At 42.3% G+C, this 20,231-nt stretch overlaps 1 pseudogene; it reads left to right on the forward strand.

Annotated features, from left to right (window-relative positions):
* The first annotated feature begins 280 nt into the window (after window positions 1-280).
* LOC106593941 (myosin heavy chain, fast skeletal muscle-like) lies at window positions 281-19,548 on the forward strand (annotated as a pseudogene).
* Window positions 19,549-20,231: the final 683 nt, after the last annotated feature.

Here is a 20,231-nt window from a genome sequence, read left to right on the forward strand (position 1 = left end):
TGGACTCAGTCCATTACGGTAGTTGAGGGACATTGGTAGTAACATTGGAATCAATTTTATGAATCAATCTTTTGATATTGTCCTAACTATTAATAATGACATTTCTCATTTGCGTAAATTCACTGAAAATGAATTCAGACCAATATTCCATTAAGAAGTCATGTAATGGCAGTGTGACGCTCCTGGAAGTTGGTGAAGCTGGTGATACACAGACACACAGCTCTGGGGAGGTCTCTCATCCAATCCATTTCCTTCAGCAGACTGGTCCATAATTAACTTCTGCTGGGTTGGCACTTCCAACCAGATATAAGGAGGCTGAGGACCCAGTATCCATAAGTCAGATACCTTCTTCCTCTGTGGTAAGACTCTCTCCACATCTTTAGAGTTGTACATTTGTAACATCTTTGAGTTCAGAATCTGAGGCAGTAGCTAACTGCACTGTTTGAATTGAGTTCTGCATTTTATTTTTACTTGTCTTATGTATTATTTGAAAATATGCAATCAAGTGTCATTGATTTAAAATGTTAGTTTAAAAAAATTGTGTTTAACTTGAAATGTGCTTTACTTAAAATCTGTAACTTTTAATTGAGGTTAAAAGTGTTGCTCCTGCACTTGTTTGTAAGTTAGGGGTTGGTCTAGAATGTAAGTGGGTTTTCAGGGGTATTTATTTGAATTCTTGACAGAATATGTAGTAAAGTGAGTTGCCATTATGAAAATGAAAGTTACCAGTTGCACCAATAGTTGAATTGGACATGGCCGTAATGATTGAGTTGAAGGGTGCCGTTTTCCTAGCCCTTCGGGGGGCTAAATGATAGGACTTTAGACTTGTGCATATTCACAACACCCTAATGTTTCACAGGTTCCTCCAAGAAGTACAAATTCATCTGTAGGAGGGGAAAAACAAGGTGAGGAATGGTTTGAGTCTTCACATAAAAGTGATGAAAATATTCTGTGAGATACCTTTCACCTTACTCTGTTGACTGGGAAGGTAGCACCACAGAATCAATCATGTGTCTTGTTTCATATCTTTCCTAGTAATCCGTCACCATGAGTACGGACGCGGAGATGCAAATCTACGGCAAGGCTGCCATATACCTCCGTAAGCCTGAGAAGGAGAGGATGGAGGCACAAGCTGCACCCTTTGACTCAAAGAACGCTTGTTATGTGTCAGACGTCAAAGAGCTGTACCTTAAGGGGCTTGGTCACTGCCAGGGCCGACGGAAAGTGTACTGTGACAGTCACCAATCCTGATGGCTCCAAGCAGGTAAGTCTGATTTGAAAAGAATTCAAGTTCAATTTTGTGCAATTACTTTATTTATTTAAAAAATCACCAACAGTAAAAAAAATTGAAAATCAATAACAAAAGAGATAAAAAATCATTGCTTGTTTTTTGTAATTAGAATATAATATTCAAACATAATTTTTATTGCTGTTATTTAAAAATTGCATAGATTTTTTTTTTTTTTACAAATATAAGTCAAGAATCACTATGTACTCTGCGTACACCAATCATTAGGAACACCTACCAATATTGAGTAATAACAGCCTCAATTCGTTGGGATGTGGACTCTACAAGGTGTCGAAAGCATTCCACAGGGATGCTGGCCCATATTGACTCTAATGCTTCCAACAAATTTGCTGGATGTCTTTAGGCTGGTAAAATATTCTTGATACACAAGGGAAACTGTTGAGTGTGAAAAAAACTAGCAGCGTTGCAGTCCTTGACACCAACCGGTGTGCCTGGCACAGACTACCATACCCGTTCAATGGCACTTAAATATTTTGTCCTTCATCCTCTGGTCCAGTGTGACTCAGTTGGTAGAGCATAGTGTTTTCAAAGCCAGGGTTGTGGGTTTGATTCCCACAGGGGACCAGTATGAAAACGCATGAACTCACTACTGTCAGTCGCTTTGGATAAGAGCTTCTGCTAAATGACGTAAATGAATGGTACACAATCCATGTCTCAAGGGTTAAAAACCTTCTTTAACCTGTCTCCTCCCTTCATCTACACTGATTGAAGTGGATTTAACAAGTTACATCAATAAGAGATTATAGCTTTCACCTGGATTCACCTGGTCAGTCTATGTCAAGGATGGGAAACTGGCAGCCCAAACCCCCATCAACGTTCCCCATCCCTGGTCTATGTCATGGAAAGAGCAGGTGTTCTTAATGTTTTGTATACTCAGTGTATGTGTCAGTGGGTGATAAAGTAGTAGGATTAAATGGAGGTATGAATTTAAAAAAGACTGAACTTGTATTTAATGAGCAAAAAGCATTCAGTCAAGTCCAGTTTGATCTGTGTGTAATGTAGATTTCTGACTGTTTCAGGAAGGAAAAGAGTTCAAAGATGCAGACGTCTATGAGATGAACCCCCCTAAATACGACAAGATTGAGGACATGGCCATGATGACCTACCTGAATGAAGCCTCTGTGTTGTATAACCTCAAAGAGCGTTATGCAGCATGGATGATCTATGTAAGATATCTGCATAAACGTACACAATTACACAAACATTAAAAATACATACATAGAGTGCGACACATTAACACATACAGTACTACACATTAACACATACAGTACTACACATTAACACATACAGAACTACACATGAACAAGTACAGTACTACACATATTAATACTGTACTACACATTAACAAATACAATGCTACACATTAACACATACAGTACTACACATAAACACATACAGAACTACACATACCAATACAGTACTACACATAAACACACACCAATACAGTACTACACATACCAATACTGCAGACCCAAATAACCGAAGTACACCAACATCCTCACATAAATCCAGGGAAAAGTCTATCAGATTTTGTTAATCCCCTAATTTAATTTGATCACTTTCATCCAGACCTACTCTGGGCTCTTCTGTGCCACGGTGAACCCCTACAAGTGGCTCCCCGTGTCGACATGGAGGTTGTTAACGCCTACAGAGGGAAGAAGAGGATGGAGGCTCCACCCCATATCTTCTCCGTCTCTGACAACGCCTTCCAGTTCATGCAGATTGGTACGAGCTCTCATGGATGGATGGATGGATGGATGGATGGATGGATGGATGGAAGTAAAAATATGCTTTAGAGAGGTACACACTGAAAATAAATGGTTCTCTTTAGGTTAATTGGCTTGAAACAATAGTGGATCTCTTTATGGTGCTACAAAGGCCTTTCCTGTGGTTCTACCAAGACAACATCAAAAAAGGGTTCCGCTGTCATTACAACCCTTTTGGTCCCATATAGAAACCTTCTAAATGGTTCTATATAGAACCTTAATGGAGAACGATTCTTTCAAAGAACCTTTTGAATAACCATAAGGGTTCTTTTTCTGATTAGTCATAATAAGTTACAATTCTGTAGGTTTTATTATTAGTTAATTGACAAGTTAAATCAGGTGTGTTAGCTCTGGAACGAAGGGGGTTCCTATGGAGAGAATTAAACAACACTGATTTTAGTTCTCCAAAAACGCAAGGCCACACACACACACACACTAGTCTTTCACAAGACACAAGCACTGGCCATACTAATCATTTAGTAAGTGCTTATATTTGCCCTGTTTTACATACATACTTATAATACAAGTGTGTACACGTGTGTGAAATAGAAATGTATTTTTTTTTTGCACATCCAAACATCTTCAGAGAGTGGGGTCGTGGCCAGTGTCAGCCATTATCAAAGGTACACCTGGAGTAATTTTAACCTTGTCAGCGCAACGATTCAAACAAGCAACCTTTCAGTTACTGGCTCAACACTCTAACCACTAGGCTCCCTGCATTGTGATGACAGTACACAACAGATTAGATAAACTGGAATGACAGTCTCACTCACAGTTGAACAAAAACGAGCTGTGAGTAAACCACACCCCAAAATATTCTAATGAGCCGCCGCCCCTACATTTTAATTATCACTAAAAGAGGAAAGATCCTTTTCTCAACTGCAAAGAACCATTGAAGAGCTCTAAGGGTTCTCTGAGTCATTATGGTTCCACATAGAACCATCACCCTTCCCAAAGAACCCTTGAGGAACCCTCTTTTCTAAGTGTGTATCTAGTGTTTTCTAGTCTAGGTCAAGAACAGTTTGATGGGAATATCTGATTTCACTGGCCTTGAATGGAGAGTGTTCCATACTGAAATTCATGATGATGCTATGAATGCTATAATGTACCCATAATGCTCCTTGGGTATGATAAGCAATATGTATTTTGGTTACAGATAACGAGAACCAGTCCGTCCTGATTACGTAAGTTGTTTACTAAAATGTCACTTGAGAGAGGGTTTCTATTGTAATATGTTTGGTCACTTGGTGTGAAGAACATACATGACATTATGAATGGATTAGGCAATGTGTAATAATGATTCGATGAGTGGGAATATTTGTTCATTATTTATGTTAGAAAACAGGTCAACAGTGAAATTGTTCAATGCTATTTCTTAGTGAAAGCCAATTTTGCACTCAAACATGTAACTAAAACCCCTGTTTCTCTGTCATATAAACCAGTGGAGAATCCGGTGCAGGAAAGACTGTCAACACCAAGCGTGTTATTCAGTACTTTGCCACCATTGCAGTGTCTGGTGCCAAGAAGGAAGTGGACCCCAACAAAATGCAGGCCTGTTGTGCTTATGTTTCTCTTTTTAACACCTTTCAGATTGGTTGGGTGTCAAAACCTGTTTCAATGAAAATGAATGTTCCAAAAAATCTAGAAAAACAAACTTGACCACTTTACCAGTTTCTGAGCAACTTGTGTTTGTCTCAATCAGGGGTCTCTTGAGGATCAGATCATTGCTGCTAACCCTCTGCTGGAGGCTTACGGTAATGCCAAGACAGTGAGGAATGACAACTCGTCTCGCTTTGTAAGTATAAAGGGCACACTGTGGAAGTTATCTTATATTGTAAACATTTATTTCAGTAGTTCTCTGTTGCTGCATCAATAGATGTCCAACAAACTGTAACATCTAAAGGGGGTCTATCAAAGTAAGATGTTACATTTATTTAGTTGACCTATCTCCAACCTCCATGCTCTACTATAGGGTAAATTCATCAGGATTCACTTCCAAGGAGGAAAACTGGCTAAAGCTGACATTGAGACCTGTGAGTTGGTTTTCCTTGTTTCTCAATGCTTTTCTAAATTCACAGAGATCATTTTTGGAGATCATATCATCACAATTATTTGTATCTCATGTTCTCTCTGTCTCCGCTCTCTCTCTCTCTCTCGTTTTCTCTGTCTCTGTCTCGCTCTCTTTGTCTCTCAGACCTGCTGGAGAAGTCCAGAGTGTCCTTCCAGCTGCCCGATGAGAGAGGCTACCACATCTTCTTCCAGATGATGACCAACCACAAACCTGAGATTGTTGGTACGGCAAAGCAGAGGTTCAGGGAAATTATTCCCACCATCTGTGGAACTTGTAAAATAAAAATAAAATACCATTACAATTCCAAGGTAACAAGACATCTAGACATGGGTCAGGTCTTTGGGGAAGATCAATGAAGTAATGCACTGTGATGCATCAGTCCAGGAGCCTTTTATGATGCTATTTATTATATACTACATGTATCCTTGAGTCCCATATATTGAGTAAAGGAGGGAGAGATACTGTGAAGGTAGGACAGAAGAATTCTGAGAGATTTAACTGACAAGCCGTTCTCCGCTGTCGACAGAAATGTCACTCATCACCACCAACCCCTATGACTTCCCCATGTGCAGCCAGGGTCAGATCACTGTGGCCAGCATCAACGACAAGGAAGAGCTGGATGCCACAGACGTGAGTTATACAAAGGGTTAACCAAACTCTACATATGGAATGGGTAGGACCACCATACACACTGAATGCATTGTGCAATTCCAACTAAATGCCCTGTGTTAGTTAGGCATGTGCCTCAAGGCACTCTTCATGCCTTCACACTTCACCTTGAGGCACATACATGTAAAACATCCACAAGAGAGTGCCATTAAGTGGCCTGTGGAACAATGTAAAACTCCTTTTGTGCTGCCATCTACTAGTGTGTTGGCCAAGCGGTATCATGTGGAGCTGAGAAGCCAGTGAAATCTATCCATCCCATTTGTTCTGGAGTGAGCTGGAACTGAGCAATCTGCTGTTCACTTCATCACTGTTGTACTTCCTCTCTAATGCCAGGATGCCATTACAATCCTGGGCTTCACCAATGAGGAGAAGGTGGGTATCTACAAGCTGACAGGAGCTGTACTGCACCATGGAAACTTGAAATTCAAGCAGAAGCAGCGTGAGGAGCAGGCCGAGCCAGACGGCACAGAAGGTGAGTCCCAGTCATAGATATACAATATGTAGAGCATTAGCCCCATTCCCAGTCTCCAGCATAGAAATGGGACATGTAAAACAGACAGTGCCACATGAAAGTCAGGTAGGAGATTTTGGAGACCAAATTCCAACCTCCAGAAATGATTTGAAATGGATGTGGGTGAAAATCAAAACCTAATCCACAAATGAATTGACCAAAGTGTTTTGTTAGTGTGACATCAGAAACATCTTGTGTGCCTAAGTCTGTTGTTGTTTCTCTCTCCAGTGGCTGATAAAATCGCCTACCTGCTGGGCCTGAACTCAGCTGAGATGTTGAAGGCTCTGTGCTACCCCAGAGTGAAGGTCGGCAACGAGTATGTGACTAAGGGACAGACTGTGCCTCAGGTAAGGCAGTCAAACACAGCATCAACCATTTTCTCTCCACCGCAATTATTTTGGGGACGAGTGCATAGCTTATTTTGAATAGTGATGTTGTTTTTCCCCAAGCTCTCATCACCTTATCACTAGACATGGTCAATATCTCATGTATTCATTGAAGGTATAATCATTGCAGGTTAATAACTCAGTGAGTGCCCTGGCTAAGTCCATCTATGAGAGGATGTTCTTGTGGATGGTCATCCGTATCAATCGAGATGTTGGACACCAAGAATCCAAGGCAGTTCTATATCGGTGTGCTGGACATTGCTGGGTTTGAGATCTTTGATGTGAGTATGAGACCAGAACAAGACAGTTAGTTGTGATTGAGAGGGATTACAGCCTTGTATGATGAAATGATCACTTATAAGCTTCCATTAACAGTACAACAGCATGGAGCAGCTGTGCATCAACTTCACCAATGAGAAACTGCAACAGTTTTTCAACCACACCATGTTCGTCCTGGAACAAGAGGAGTACAAGAAGGAGGGGAATCGTCTGGGCCTTCATTGACTTCGGCATGGACTTGGCTGCCTGCATTGAGCTTATTGAGAAGGTAAGCTGTCTGAGGATTATAATGGACCACAACAGCAAAGCTCATAGGGAGCGCTGTGTGAGATATTATCACTGGGGTATAACGTATCTGACTGTTGATAACTCAATATGTTTCCTGTTATTTGCCCCTAAGTGAATATAATCCTATAACAGCATGTTTGCTAAAGGAATGAATGTGATCCTAAATGTAAATATCACTAATTTGATATACATCTCTTTTCGTAAAGCCATTGGGTATCTTCTCCATCCTTGAAGAGGAGTGCATGTTCCCCAAGTCTTCAGACACTACCTTCAAGGACAAGCTGTACGCCCAGCATCTTGGCAAAACCAAGGCGTTTGAGAAGCCCAAGCCTGCCAAAGGCAAGGCAGAGGCCCACTTCTCCCTGGTGCACTACGCCGGTACTGTGGACTACAACATCACTGGCTGGCTGGAGAAGAACAAGGACCCTCTGAATGATTCAGTTATTCAGCTGTATGGGAAGTCTTCAGTCAAACTGTTGGTTGCCCTGTATCCCGCTGCTCCACCTGAGGGTAAGACTAGCATCACGTCAAATGATTTATTTAAGCACTAGTTACAACTCAGATCCACATTTTCTTTAAAGTCTTGGAATGTGTCACAATTTCTCAGGTTTATTCACTGGGTACATTTAAGTGGTGTTATTTTACACAATCTCATTAGCACCATTTGCGTTAAGATGAGTGTGAAGTTAACCCCATATTGTCTCATTTCTAATTAGTGTGCTTGCTGAAGACAGCACCACTCTAGATTTCTTACATACTCTTTATTATTATTATTCTATTTATTCCGCTCCGCTACAGGAAATGGACTTGTTTAGTTATCTTTTACTTTGCCCATTTGAACAGATAATACCAAGAAGGGAGGCAAGAAGAAGGGAGGTTCCATGCAGACTGTGTCCTCCCAGTTCAGGGTGAGCTTCTGAAATGTGGATATTCAGTCCTTCAAAAGGTGCATTGATTATCATGAATGATTTGTGAGAAAATGCTTTGTAACCCTCTTACAGGAGAACTTACATAAGCTGATGACCAACTTGAGGAGCACTCATCCTCACTTTGTGCGCTGCCTGATCCCCAACGAGTCAAAGACTCCAGGTACAATACATGTTGAGTTAAATATGACATCTTATCAGTTCAGTATCAGTAACCTTAACAAACTAATCTTTAATCTGTTTAATAGTATTAAAAGAGACTTGGTTTGTTTTACCAGGTCTGATGGAGAACTTCCTGGTTATCCACCAGCTCAGGTGTAATGGTGTTCTGGAGGGTATCAGGATCTGCAGAAAGGGCTTCCCCAGCAGAATCATCTATGCTGACTTCAAGCAGAGGTACACAACACACAACTACTAATAAACACGTGCAAGCATGGACATGCACACGCACAAAGGTCTGCTCCAAGGGTTTTAACTAGAGGTCGACCGATTAATCGAAATGGCCGATTAATTAGGGCCGATTTCAAGTTTTCATAACAATCGGTAATCTGCATTTTTGGACACCGATTGTGGTGATTACATTGCACTACACGAGGAGACTGCGTGACAGTCTGACTACCTGTTATGCGAAAGTGCTGCAAGAAGCCAAGGTAAGTTGCTAGCTAGCATTAAACTTATCTTATAAAAAACAATCAATCTTAACATAATCACTAGTTAACTACACATGGTTGATGATATTACTAGTTTATCTAGCTTGTTGCATATAATCGATCCGGTGCCTATTAATTTCTCATCGAATCACAGCCTACTTCGCCAAACGAGTGATGATTTAGCAAGCGCATTCGCGAAAAAAGCACTGTCGATGCAGCAATGTGTACCTAACCATAAACATCAATGCCTTTCTTTAAAATGAATACACAAGTATATATTTTTAAACCAGCATATTTAGTTATTATTGCCTGCTAACATGAATTTCTTTTAACTAGGGAAATTGTGTCACTTTTCCTGCATTCCGTGCAAGCAGAGTCAGGGTATATGCAGCAGTTTGGGCCACCTGGCTCGTTGCGAACTATGTGAAGACCATTTCTTCCGAACAAAGACCGTAATTAATTTGCCAGAATTGTACATAATTATGACATAACTTTGAAGGTTGTGCAAGGTAACAGCAATATTTAGACTTAGGGATGCCACCGTTAGATAAAATACGGAACGATTCCGTATTTCACTGAAAGAATAAACATTTTGTTTTCGAAATGATAGTTTCTGGATTTGACCATATTAATGACCTAAGGCTCGTATTTCTGTGTGTTATTATGTTATAATTAAGTCTATGTTTTGATATTTGATAGAGCAGTCTGACTGAGCAGTGTAGGCAGCAGCAGGCTCGTAAGCATTCATTCAAACAGCACTTTCGTGCATTTGCCAGCAGCTCTTCGCTGTGCTTCAAGCATTGAGCTGTTTATTACTTCAAGCCTATCAACTCCCAAGATTAGGCTGGTGTAACCGATGTGAAATGGCTAGCTAGTTAGCGGGTGCGCGCTAACAGAGTTTCAATCGGTGACGTCACTCGTGCTGAGACCTTGAAGTAGTTGTTCCCCTTGCTCTGCAAGGGCTTTTGTGGAGCCGATGGGTAACGATGCTTCGAGGGTGGCTGTTGTTGATGTGTGCCTGGTTCGAGCCCAGGTAGGGGCGAGGAGAGGACGGAAGCTATAATGTTACCCTGGCAATACTATAGTGCCTATAAAAACATCCAATGTTCTGAGCAAGGAACTTAAATGTTAGCTTTTTAACATGGCAAATATTGCACTATTATTTTCTTCTCCAACACTTTGTTTTTGCATTATTTAAACAGAATTGAACATGTTTCATTATATTTTTTGGCAAAATTGATTTTATGGATGTATTATATTAAGTTAAAATAAAAGTGTTCATTCAGTATTGTGTAATTGCCGTCATTACAAATAAATAAATAAATAAATAAATCGGCCGATTAATCGGTATCGGCGGTGTTTGGCCCTCCAATAATCGGTATCGGCATTGAAAAATCATAATCGGTCGACCTCTAGTTTTAACAGCATCAGAGTAGTCTTACCTTTATGTAATATAATTGACCTATACAACTTAACAGATGTTTAAACATTTTCCTCATTCAGGTACAAAGTACTGAATGCCAGTGTCATCCCTGAGGGGCCAGTTCATGGACAACAAGAAGGCTTCTGAGAAGCTGCTTGGGTCCATTGATGTGAATCACGATGATTACAAGTTTGGACACACCAAGGTCAGTCACAAACACCCTGCAAATGTAGTCCCAAAAATAGATGTGTAAACTGCAGAATGCCCCTTTAAGTAATGGAAAAGCTGTAAAAACATTGTAGTGTTGTTTTCTTTAAAGTCGTACATCACAAGCATGGAAGAGAAAGTCAACTCATTGTCATGTGCATTGTGTTGGAAAGGGATGGCTGCAGTTATCTGTATCTGTGTTCATTAACTCTCTACGACTGTACAATAACAACTTAGAAACAACCAATCACGTAGTTTGTTTGTAAGCATTTCAATGCTTATGTTGTTCAAATCAATCTAGTGTTGTTGTTCCTCTTCTTTTGATTCTGCCCCTTTTTATCTGTCACCATCTCACTGTGGTTTCATCATTGACCATGTTTACCTGTGTCTCAGGTGTTCTTCAAAGCCGGTCTGCTGGGTGTCCTGGAGGAGATGAGAGATGAGAAGCTGGCCTCTCTGGTCGGCATGGTCCAGGCTCTCAGCCGTGGATTCCTCATGAGGAGAGAGTTCACCAAGATGATGGAGAGGAGGTGAGGAATAGTAGACATCTTGGCAAAGCTTTCCGTCAACCAGCTGTATCTAATGCATTATGATCACATAGTGTATATGATGTGAGTTGATCAGAATGAGGAAGTACGTCTTATAATATTCTATTAAAGCTGTAGTTTGGGATTTGGAAAGCTGTTGAATTGTTATTTAAATGTGCGATATTTGCCCATTTATTGTTGAAGAATATAAAATGCCTCATGAGCTTAGCATGAGCTGTCAGTCCTCACATCTAAAGATCTGTCTATGAATTCAAGAGGGTTACATTTCCCTAGCCCCATTCCTCAGCTGTACACAAAAGTATCGGGGGGTCAGTTTTGTGGTTCTTGGAATACCAGAATGTAGCTTCATTAAACATGTCACTCACCATACCACTCTGTCTTTCTGTCGACCAGAGATTCCATCTTCTCCATCCAGTACAACATCCGTTCATTCATGAATGTTAAAACCTGGCCATGGATGAAGTTGTACTTCAAGATCAAGCCCCTGCTGCAGAGCGCTGAGACTGAGAAGGAGCTGGCCAACATGAAGGAGAACTATGAGAAGATGCAGACAGACCTGGCCAAGGCTCTGGCCAAGAAGAAGGAGCTGGAGGAGAAGATGGTGTCTCTGCTGCAGGAGAGGTCTGACCTGGCGCTCCAAGTCGCATCTGTGAGGTGAGCAACGACCATCATGACGGCACATTTACACACGTATGATCACAGACACGAACGCACACGCGAACAAACACACACACAATCACACTGTGACGTATGTGGCTAAGTCACGTATTTCTATTACCTATGTTAGCAAGGCTACCTATATTTCATGCATTTCTATTGATTTGCTCTGACCTCTTTGACTAAATTACGTCCATCTGTTGATACACAAAGTGAAGCGGCAGATTTTTTCTGCTGTTCTGAAACCAGGATTCAGAGAATCTGAACGATGCTGAGGAAAGGTGTGAGGGGCTCATCAAGAGCAAGATCCAGCTGGAGGCCAAACTCAAAGAGACGACCGAGAGGCTGGAGGACGAGGAGGAGATGAATGCTGAGTTGACTGCCAAGAAGAGGAAGCTGGAGGATGAGTGCTCTGAGCTGAAGAAGGACATTGATGACCTGGAGCTCACCTTGGCCAAAGTGGAGAAGGAGAAGCATGCCACCGAAAACAAGGTCTCGTAGACAGTCTAACAAAACAATAATCCAAACAATAACCAACTCAAAACGTAGCTAAACAGAAATTGAATTCAAGTTGTTTTGTGGGTGCAGGGAAAATCAAGACCCAAAATAGTGGAATGTCAGTTTCGGGGTACTTCCCACATCCGTTGCATGTTCTGCTCCCCCTCGTTTCTGACTTCCCCTTCCTTAGTACACTGGCATGGAGTACACAACCATCTAGTGTTGAATCTATAGTACAGTATTTGTTGACATTATTAATTAATCTAAATGAAATATATATCTAACTCAATCTCTCCTTTATGGTGATGTGACCAATGAGTAATTTTGGCTGTGGCTGTTTTCAGGTTAAAAACCTGACCGAGGAGATGGCGTCTATGGATGAGAGTGTTGCCAAGCTGACCAAAGAGAAGAAAGCCCTCCAAGAGGCCCACCAGCAGACACTGGACGACCTGCAGGCAGAGGAGGACAAAGTCAACACTCTGACCAAGTCCAAGACCAAGCTGGAACAGCAAGTGGACGACGTGAGTGGAGTTTGACATTTTGGACATGATAAAATGATATTATCTTCAGTTATTTAGATTTGAACAATACGTGTGTGTTTTTATCTTGTAGCTTGAGGGTTCTCTGGAGCAAGAGAAGAAGCTCCGTATGGACCTTGAGAGAGCCAAGAGAAAGCTGGAGGGAGATCTGAAACTGGCCCAGGAGTCCATAATGGACCTGGAGAATGACAAGCAGCAGTCTGATGAGAAAATCAAGAAGTAAACACAAACAAATGTTTACAGTATTACTGTCATATTGATCATAATGGTTGTTCTTGACATATTCTTGTAATTATGAATTAGCATTTGCATGTGATTCTTAAAAGAAAAAGTGAATGGTATGATATTCTCCCGTTACACTATCAAACCAAAATCAACTCTGCAATCGACGTGTTTGTGTTTCTTAGGAAGGACTTTGAGACCACCCAGCTCCTCAGCAAGATTGAGGATGAGCAGTCTCTGGGAGCTCAGCTACAGAAGAAGATCAAGGAACTCCAGGTAAAACAGGATCTATGCTCCAGTACAGGAAAGAACACACCTAAATCATTTCCTTCAAAGATGTATTCTGGTAGCACACATTCTTCCTGGTGGCTTCTGATGGCTCAGTAAGTTTGAAGATGGTGCTTCTTACCATTGTGGTTTTGGTTGGCACATGGGACACTGGTTGGCACATTTAATATATTAGTGTAACTGACTTTTTATTTACACATTTATGCAAAATATACAAACTCTTATTCATTAGTGTTTCAACTGTATTGTAGTGTTCATTCCCCCTGCTCCTGCCCCCTGTTCTAGGCCCGTATTGAGGAGCTGGAGGAGGAAATTGAGGCTGAGCGTGCTGCCAGGGCTAAGGTTGAGAAGCAGAGGGCCGATCTCTCCAGGGGAACTTGAGGAGATCAGCGAGAGGCTGGAGGAGGCCGGAGGCGCCACTGCTGCTCAGATTGAGATGAACAAGAAGCGCGAGGCTGAGTTCCAGAAGCTGCGTCGTGATCTTGAAGAGTCCACCTTGCAGCATGAGGCCACAGCCGCCGCTCTGCGCAAGAAGCAGGCCGATAGTGTGGCTGAGCTCGGGGAGCAGATCGACAACCTTCAACGTGTCAAGCAGAAGCTGGAGAAAGAGAAGAGTGAGTACAAGATGGAGATTGATGACCTCTCCAGCAACATGGAGGCTGTCGCCAAGGCTAAGGTGAGTAGTGATGTTTTGGTCAAGCAGTGTTAAGGGGGGTCAACTTCATTAATATTCAAGTGAACTGAAGTTGACAGGAGTCCCATATATAAAGTAATGATGGAACTTGTTTCACTAACAGGGAAATCTGGAGAAGATGTGCCGTACTCTTGAGGACCAGCTGAGCGAGCTCAAGACTAAGAATGATGAGAATGTTCGCCAGGTCAACGACATCAGCGGACAGAGGGCCAGACTCCTGACAGAAAATGGTACCATCAACAATGAACAAAAAACCAACGTAGTGTACAATAACGTGTTGGGGGCTGCATCTATAAAGTCCGGTCCACATATTGTAGATTCTACTGTACTATTCACCACCTAACATTGCCCTACGATACCTCAAAATACATTTTCAATTGTAGTGAACAGAGACCCCATTAACAAGATGTCCCTCTATCCCTGCAGGTGAGTTTGGACGCCAGCTGGAGGAGAAGGAAGGCCTGGTGTCTCAGCTGACAAGAGGCAAACAGGCCTTCACCCAGCAGGTTGAGGAGCTGAAGAGACTGGTTGAGGAGGAGGTCAAGGTAAGGAATGCAAAATGGACACCACCGACCACAGAGTTTAGAGCCAAATCTTCAAAAGATTGTGACTACGCCACCTCAGACTTCTACTGTCATTTGTTTTACTCTTTTTGTCTTTATCTTTGTCTCTCACAGGCTAAAACGCACTGGCCCACGGTGTCCAGTCTGCCCGCCATGACTGTGACCTCCTGAGAGAGCAGTTTGAAGAGGAGCAGGAGGCCAAGGCAGAGCTGCAACGTGGAATGTCCAAGGCCAACAGCGAGGTGGCTCAGTGGAGGACTAAGTATGAAACTGATGCCATCCAACGCACAGAGGAGCTGGAGGAGGCCAAGTGAGTCACACGCAACAGCAAAAACTCAAATATAGGGTGTGGATGGTGAGGGTGGTAGGGGCTCTGAGAAAATGTTACATCAATATGTATTGTAACTTATTGTAGCATTTGTTTTGCAACAAATTGGTCACAATAAAAACCACCATCTTATCGTCCAACAGGAAGAAGCTGGCCCAGCGTCTGCAGGAGGCTGAGGAGACCATTGAGGCGACCAACTCCAAGTGCGCCTCCCTGGAAAAGACCAAGCAGAGGCTGCAGGGAGAGGTGGAGGACCTCATGATTGACGTTGAGAGAGCCAACGCAATGGCCGCCAACCTCGACAAGAAGCAGAGGAACTTTGACAAGGTGAAAATGAATTTTCTGTCTGCTGCATGTGATCAATTGAAGTAAAATGTTTCTGATTCAAAACTCTTCATTATTGACTTCTAATGAAAATCCCATGGATTTCCCTAGGTTCTGGCAGAGTGGAAGCAGAAGTATGAGGAGGGCCAGGCTGAGCTGGAAGGAGCTCAGAAGGAGGCTCGCTCTATGAGCACTGAACTCTTCAAGATGAAGAACTCCTACGAGGAGGCTCTGGATCATCTGGAGACTCTGAAGAGAGAGAACAAGAACCTGCAACGTGAGATTTTGAAAAAATATCTATTGGGTTCATGTTTGACTAGTGTTTTGAAAATGGAAGAAACTGTAATCATCAAAATTACTTTTCACACCATCTCAGTGTTTTTATGTACACTTTGAAATATTATGATTTAGTAATCGGTATTGCTTTGAAAAACCCAAGGAAGTGCAGGGCAATTAGATTTGCAAGACCGTATGAAGTGCTGTTCTTTAATGAACTGTTATTATGATTTAATGTCAACTTGAGAGTATTGGTTATTTCCACTGAAAATCTAAAGTCTAAACTGCTCCTTTGTTTGTGTGTGCAGAGGGAGATCTCTGACCTGACTGAGCAGATCGGAGAGACTGGCAAGAGCATCCATGAGCTGGAGAAGGCCAAGAAGACTGTGGAGACAGAGAAGTCTGAGATCCAGACCGCTCTGGAGGAGGCTGAGGTACAAACTACAACTGCATGATGTGAAAAGGAGTGTTACACTAGCCCAGGGCTTCTAAAACTTTTTTCAGCTCGAGACTCAAAAAGAGAAATTGACCATCCTCATGAGACCCAAATCGTCCTCCCATGACCCAAATTAAGAAGAAATAGTGTGTGATTATAAATATATTTTCATAACTCGCGACTCACCTCTGACATGCCCAGGCCCCAGTTTAGGTCCTGACCCATAGTTTAAGAAACCCTGCCAATTCCAGCAACAGTCTAATGTTCCCTGTACTGGTGTTTATTGTTGTCATATATATTTCATTCCTTGTGTTATACACATCCAAATGTAATAAAGACAATTCGCTTGACTGTTTCTCTTTGTCCAGGGCACACTGGAGCACGAGGAATCCAAGATTCTGCGTGTGCAGCTGGAGCTGAACCAGATCAAGGGTGAGGTGGACAGGAAGATCTCTGAGAAGGATGAGGAGATGGAGCAGATCAAGAGGAACAGCCAGAGGGTGGTTGACTCCATGCAGAGCACCCTGGACTCTGAGGTCAGGAGCAGGAATGACGCCCTGAGGGTGAAGAAGAAGATGGAGGGAGACCTGAACGAGATGGAGATCCAGCTGAGCCATGCCAACAGGCAGGCCGCTGAGTCCCAGAAACAGCTGAGGAAACGTCCAGGGACAGCTCAAGGTAAAGGGACTGGGACATCAGGCTCAAACATCTGAACATGGGGAGGTATTTGTTTGTGAATCTGTAGAAAAGAAGAGAACAGAGGAATTGAATAGTGGATTAATATACTGTGGAAACTGGGGAAATTCTTACCAATTGACATTTCTATCAATGACAGTATCGCCCCTACTTGCCAATGAGTCCTAATGAACCTATGTCATTGTGAACCCCAGGATGCCCAATTGCACCTTGATGACGCCGTCCGTGCCTCAGAGGACATGAAGGAGCAGGCAGCCATGGTGGAGCGAGAAACGGCCTGATGGTGGCTGAAATTGAGGAGCTGAGAGTTGCTCTGGAGCAGACAGAGAGAGGCCGCAAAGTGGCTGAGACTGAGCTGATAGACGCCAGCGAGCGATCGGACTGCTGCACTCCCAGGTATGGGTGAAAAGCCATTTCTAATGAAGCACAACCAAGCATCTTGAATTCGACACTGCTGCCTTTCACATTTTCATAATTTCTGCCCTGTGACTTGTAAGTTCTCTTGAGCATCAAAACAAATCGTCTTGTTTCCTCCTCCAGAACACCAGCCTTCTGAACTCCAAGAAGAAGCTGGAGACTGACCTGGTGCAGGTGCAGGGAGAGGTGGACGACATTGTCCAGGAGGCCAGGAACGCAGAGGAGAAAGCCAAAAAGGCCATCACTGATGTGAGTCCTTATGATCGATTGAATAATGTCAACTTGATTTGTCCCAAAGGGCCAATGGTAGCTGGGCTGGTTAACCACAACAAGGATCTCAGAGGGAAGTTATGATTGGTGTAGTTTTGGAAATCCCAGATGTAGGGCAACAGCACTTGGTCTGAGAAATGTGTCAGATTTTTGGGCCAATTTGGGGTAGGTGCTCTTCAGACAGACAAATCTACCAACAAATCATGAGTTTGGCCAGGCGGGGCTTAGAAATAATCTCAACGGAAACATGACAAAGGCAGACACACAATGCGGACACAGATAGCTAGGCTAATTTAAGTCACAGCCAGTCATTATTATTATTACTATTACTATTATCATCATGACGCATTGTAAACTACTTACATGTACTTGTGAAATACACTAATTGACAATATGCTTCATCTAGCTAGCAACTGTAAATGTTTGGCAGGGTTCTGGACAGATTTTACGGCGTCCCACTCTGCCCTTTCCTCTCTGCCAAGCCGACGGTTGTTTTAGTGCACCCATGTATGCTGGAACGTTGGTAACCCATCTGTCTGGGAGGCAACACATCTGTCTAGAGAGACTATGATTGGTGCCAATTGGTGCATAAATTCAACAAATGACCATTCCAGGCAGCCATGATGGCTGAGGAGCTGAAGAAGGAGCAGGACACCAGCTCACCTGGAGAGGATGAAGAAGAACCTGGACGTGACAGTCAAGGACCTGCAGCACCGCCTGGATGAGGCTGAGAATCTGGCCATGAAGGGAGGCAAGAAGCAGCTCCAGAAACTAGAGTCCAGGGTGAGTTAACAGCAGGGTGGATTAGGGTGGATTGAAAGAATGAATGCTGGACATTTATTTCATTATAATAAAATACACAGGACCATTGAGTTATGACTTTCTGTCAATAATCCACCTAGACAATGAAAAGCTGTTATCATTACAGACCCTTCAATTCAAAAAAGTTAAACTACATAGAAACAGACAACAATTGTGCCTCTTTGACTGAGTAGAATAATATACCTGTTTTGAAAAGATTTGATTTGTTCCGTCTGATTTCACCACCTCAAATGTCTACGTTAATTTCTTCCACAAAGGTGCGTGAGCTCGAGACTGAGGTGGAGGCCGAGCAGAGAAGAGGTGTAGACGCGGTCAAGGGAGTCCGCAAGTATGAGCGCAGAGTCAAGGAGCTCACTTACCAGGTAAGAGAAAGTGTCTTCTTCACACACTTGACACTAACACAGACAGGTTTGTGTATAAAACTATGTGCTATTGATTCTTTGATCCTCTCCCACAGACTGAGGAGGATAAGAAGAACGTTAGCAGACTTCAGGACCTTGTAGATAAGCTGCAGATGAAAGTCAAGGCCTACAAGAGGCAGGCTGAGGAAGCGGTGAGTCATAGTCAAATACTCTGAAATCATACATTCAAAAGATATATTTTTCCCCCTAGTAGACATTACAAAACTGAATGTCCATATAGTTTAGTGTAAGTGCTACCACACATCAGTCCACAATGACTCAACTGAAGAACATGTACATTTCTGAGAGCCTCCCATACATCTCTATGCCTATGTGTTGTTAGAAACTTAAAGAAGAGGGGGTTGAATATTTATTTACTGTTCCGGGGCTGGTCTAGTGGTGGTGCTGCCGCCCCTGGAGTCAGTGGTTTGATCCACCGTTCTGCAACTCACTTTCTCTGCTGTATCATCCATCTCCCTATTTAAATGCTGATGTTATGCTCTCCTATTTCCCTCACCCAGGAGGAAGCAGCTAACCAAAACATGTCTAAGTTCAGGAAGGTTCAGCATGAGCTGGAGGGAGGCTGAGGAGCGTGCTGACATCGCTGAGACTCAAGTCAACAAGCTCAGAGCCAAGACCCGCGACAGTGGGAAGGTACAGAGATGCTGCTGAACCTACACCTGACTCATCTTCAGATATGATCACATCAACACCACCTATGATTCAGCCTTCACTGAGGTCAATACTGACCTTTTACACTCACTCAAATGTATTGAACATCTCCAAGAAGCACATCAGGGCAACAACAAAAAAGATTCATTCAAACTATTTTGGTACTTCAAAAATGAAAAATAAAGCTTAGTCCATGCTTGGTCCATCATGCTTTATAGTGTTATATCTTTAGCATGTTTATAATTAATACTGATCCATTCCTGTCTTTCTTCTTACAGGGCAAAGAAGCTGCTGAATAAACGATGATCAAAGGATTGAACATTAAAGTCTTTTCATTTTCCTGTGTTGCATAAAATATGATTTTCATGGTTAAATGTTGAGCATTGATTAAAAACACTTAGGCCTATGTACACTTCCTTTGTGACTGTGGATTTATTACTCAGATAACAGCTTTTTCGTACTATATATTGTGCTTTAATTAAAGGAGCAATCTGGGATTCCAACAACAATTAAACGTCACCCCAACAAAGAGGTCACTTTTTTTGCTAAACATCTGAGGGATGAGGTTGGAGAAATGTAACAACTCAAATTCATACAGAGCTATGGATGAATGGACTGACCATCCATAACATCAAGATAATAGTTTTAACCCTTTACAATCGGTGGAATTGGCCGATGTGGAGAGGCCCAAATTGAAACGTTTGGTGGACAGACTAGTAAACATACAGTGCCTTCAGAGTATTCATAATGCTTCCACATTTTGATGTTACAGCCTGAATTAAAACATTATTACATTTTCTCACCCATCTACACACAGTACCCCATAATGACAAAGTGAAAACATGTTTTTAGACTTTTTTTGCAAATGTATTGAAAATGAAAAACATAAATATCTTATTTACATAAGTATTCACACCACTTTGCTATGACACACCAAATTGATCTCAGTGCATCCAATTTCCTTTGATCATCCTTTAGATGTCACTACAACTAGATTTAAATCCACATGTGGCCAATTAAATAGTTTGGACCTGATTTAGAAAGAAACACACCTGTTTATATAAGGTCCCACAGCTGGCAGTGCATGTCGGGACA

This window comes from Salmo salar, unplaced genomic scaffold (assembly GCF_905237065.1).
Source record: "Salmo salar unplaced genomic scaffold, Ssal_v3.1, whole genome shotgun sequence".
In the NCBI taxonomy this organism is placed as follows: Eukaryota; Metazoa; Chordata; class Actinopteri; order Salmoniformes; family Salmonidae; genus Salmo; species Salmo salar.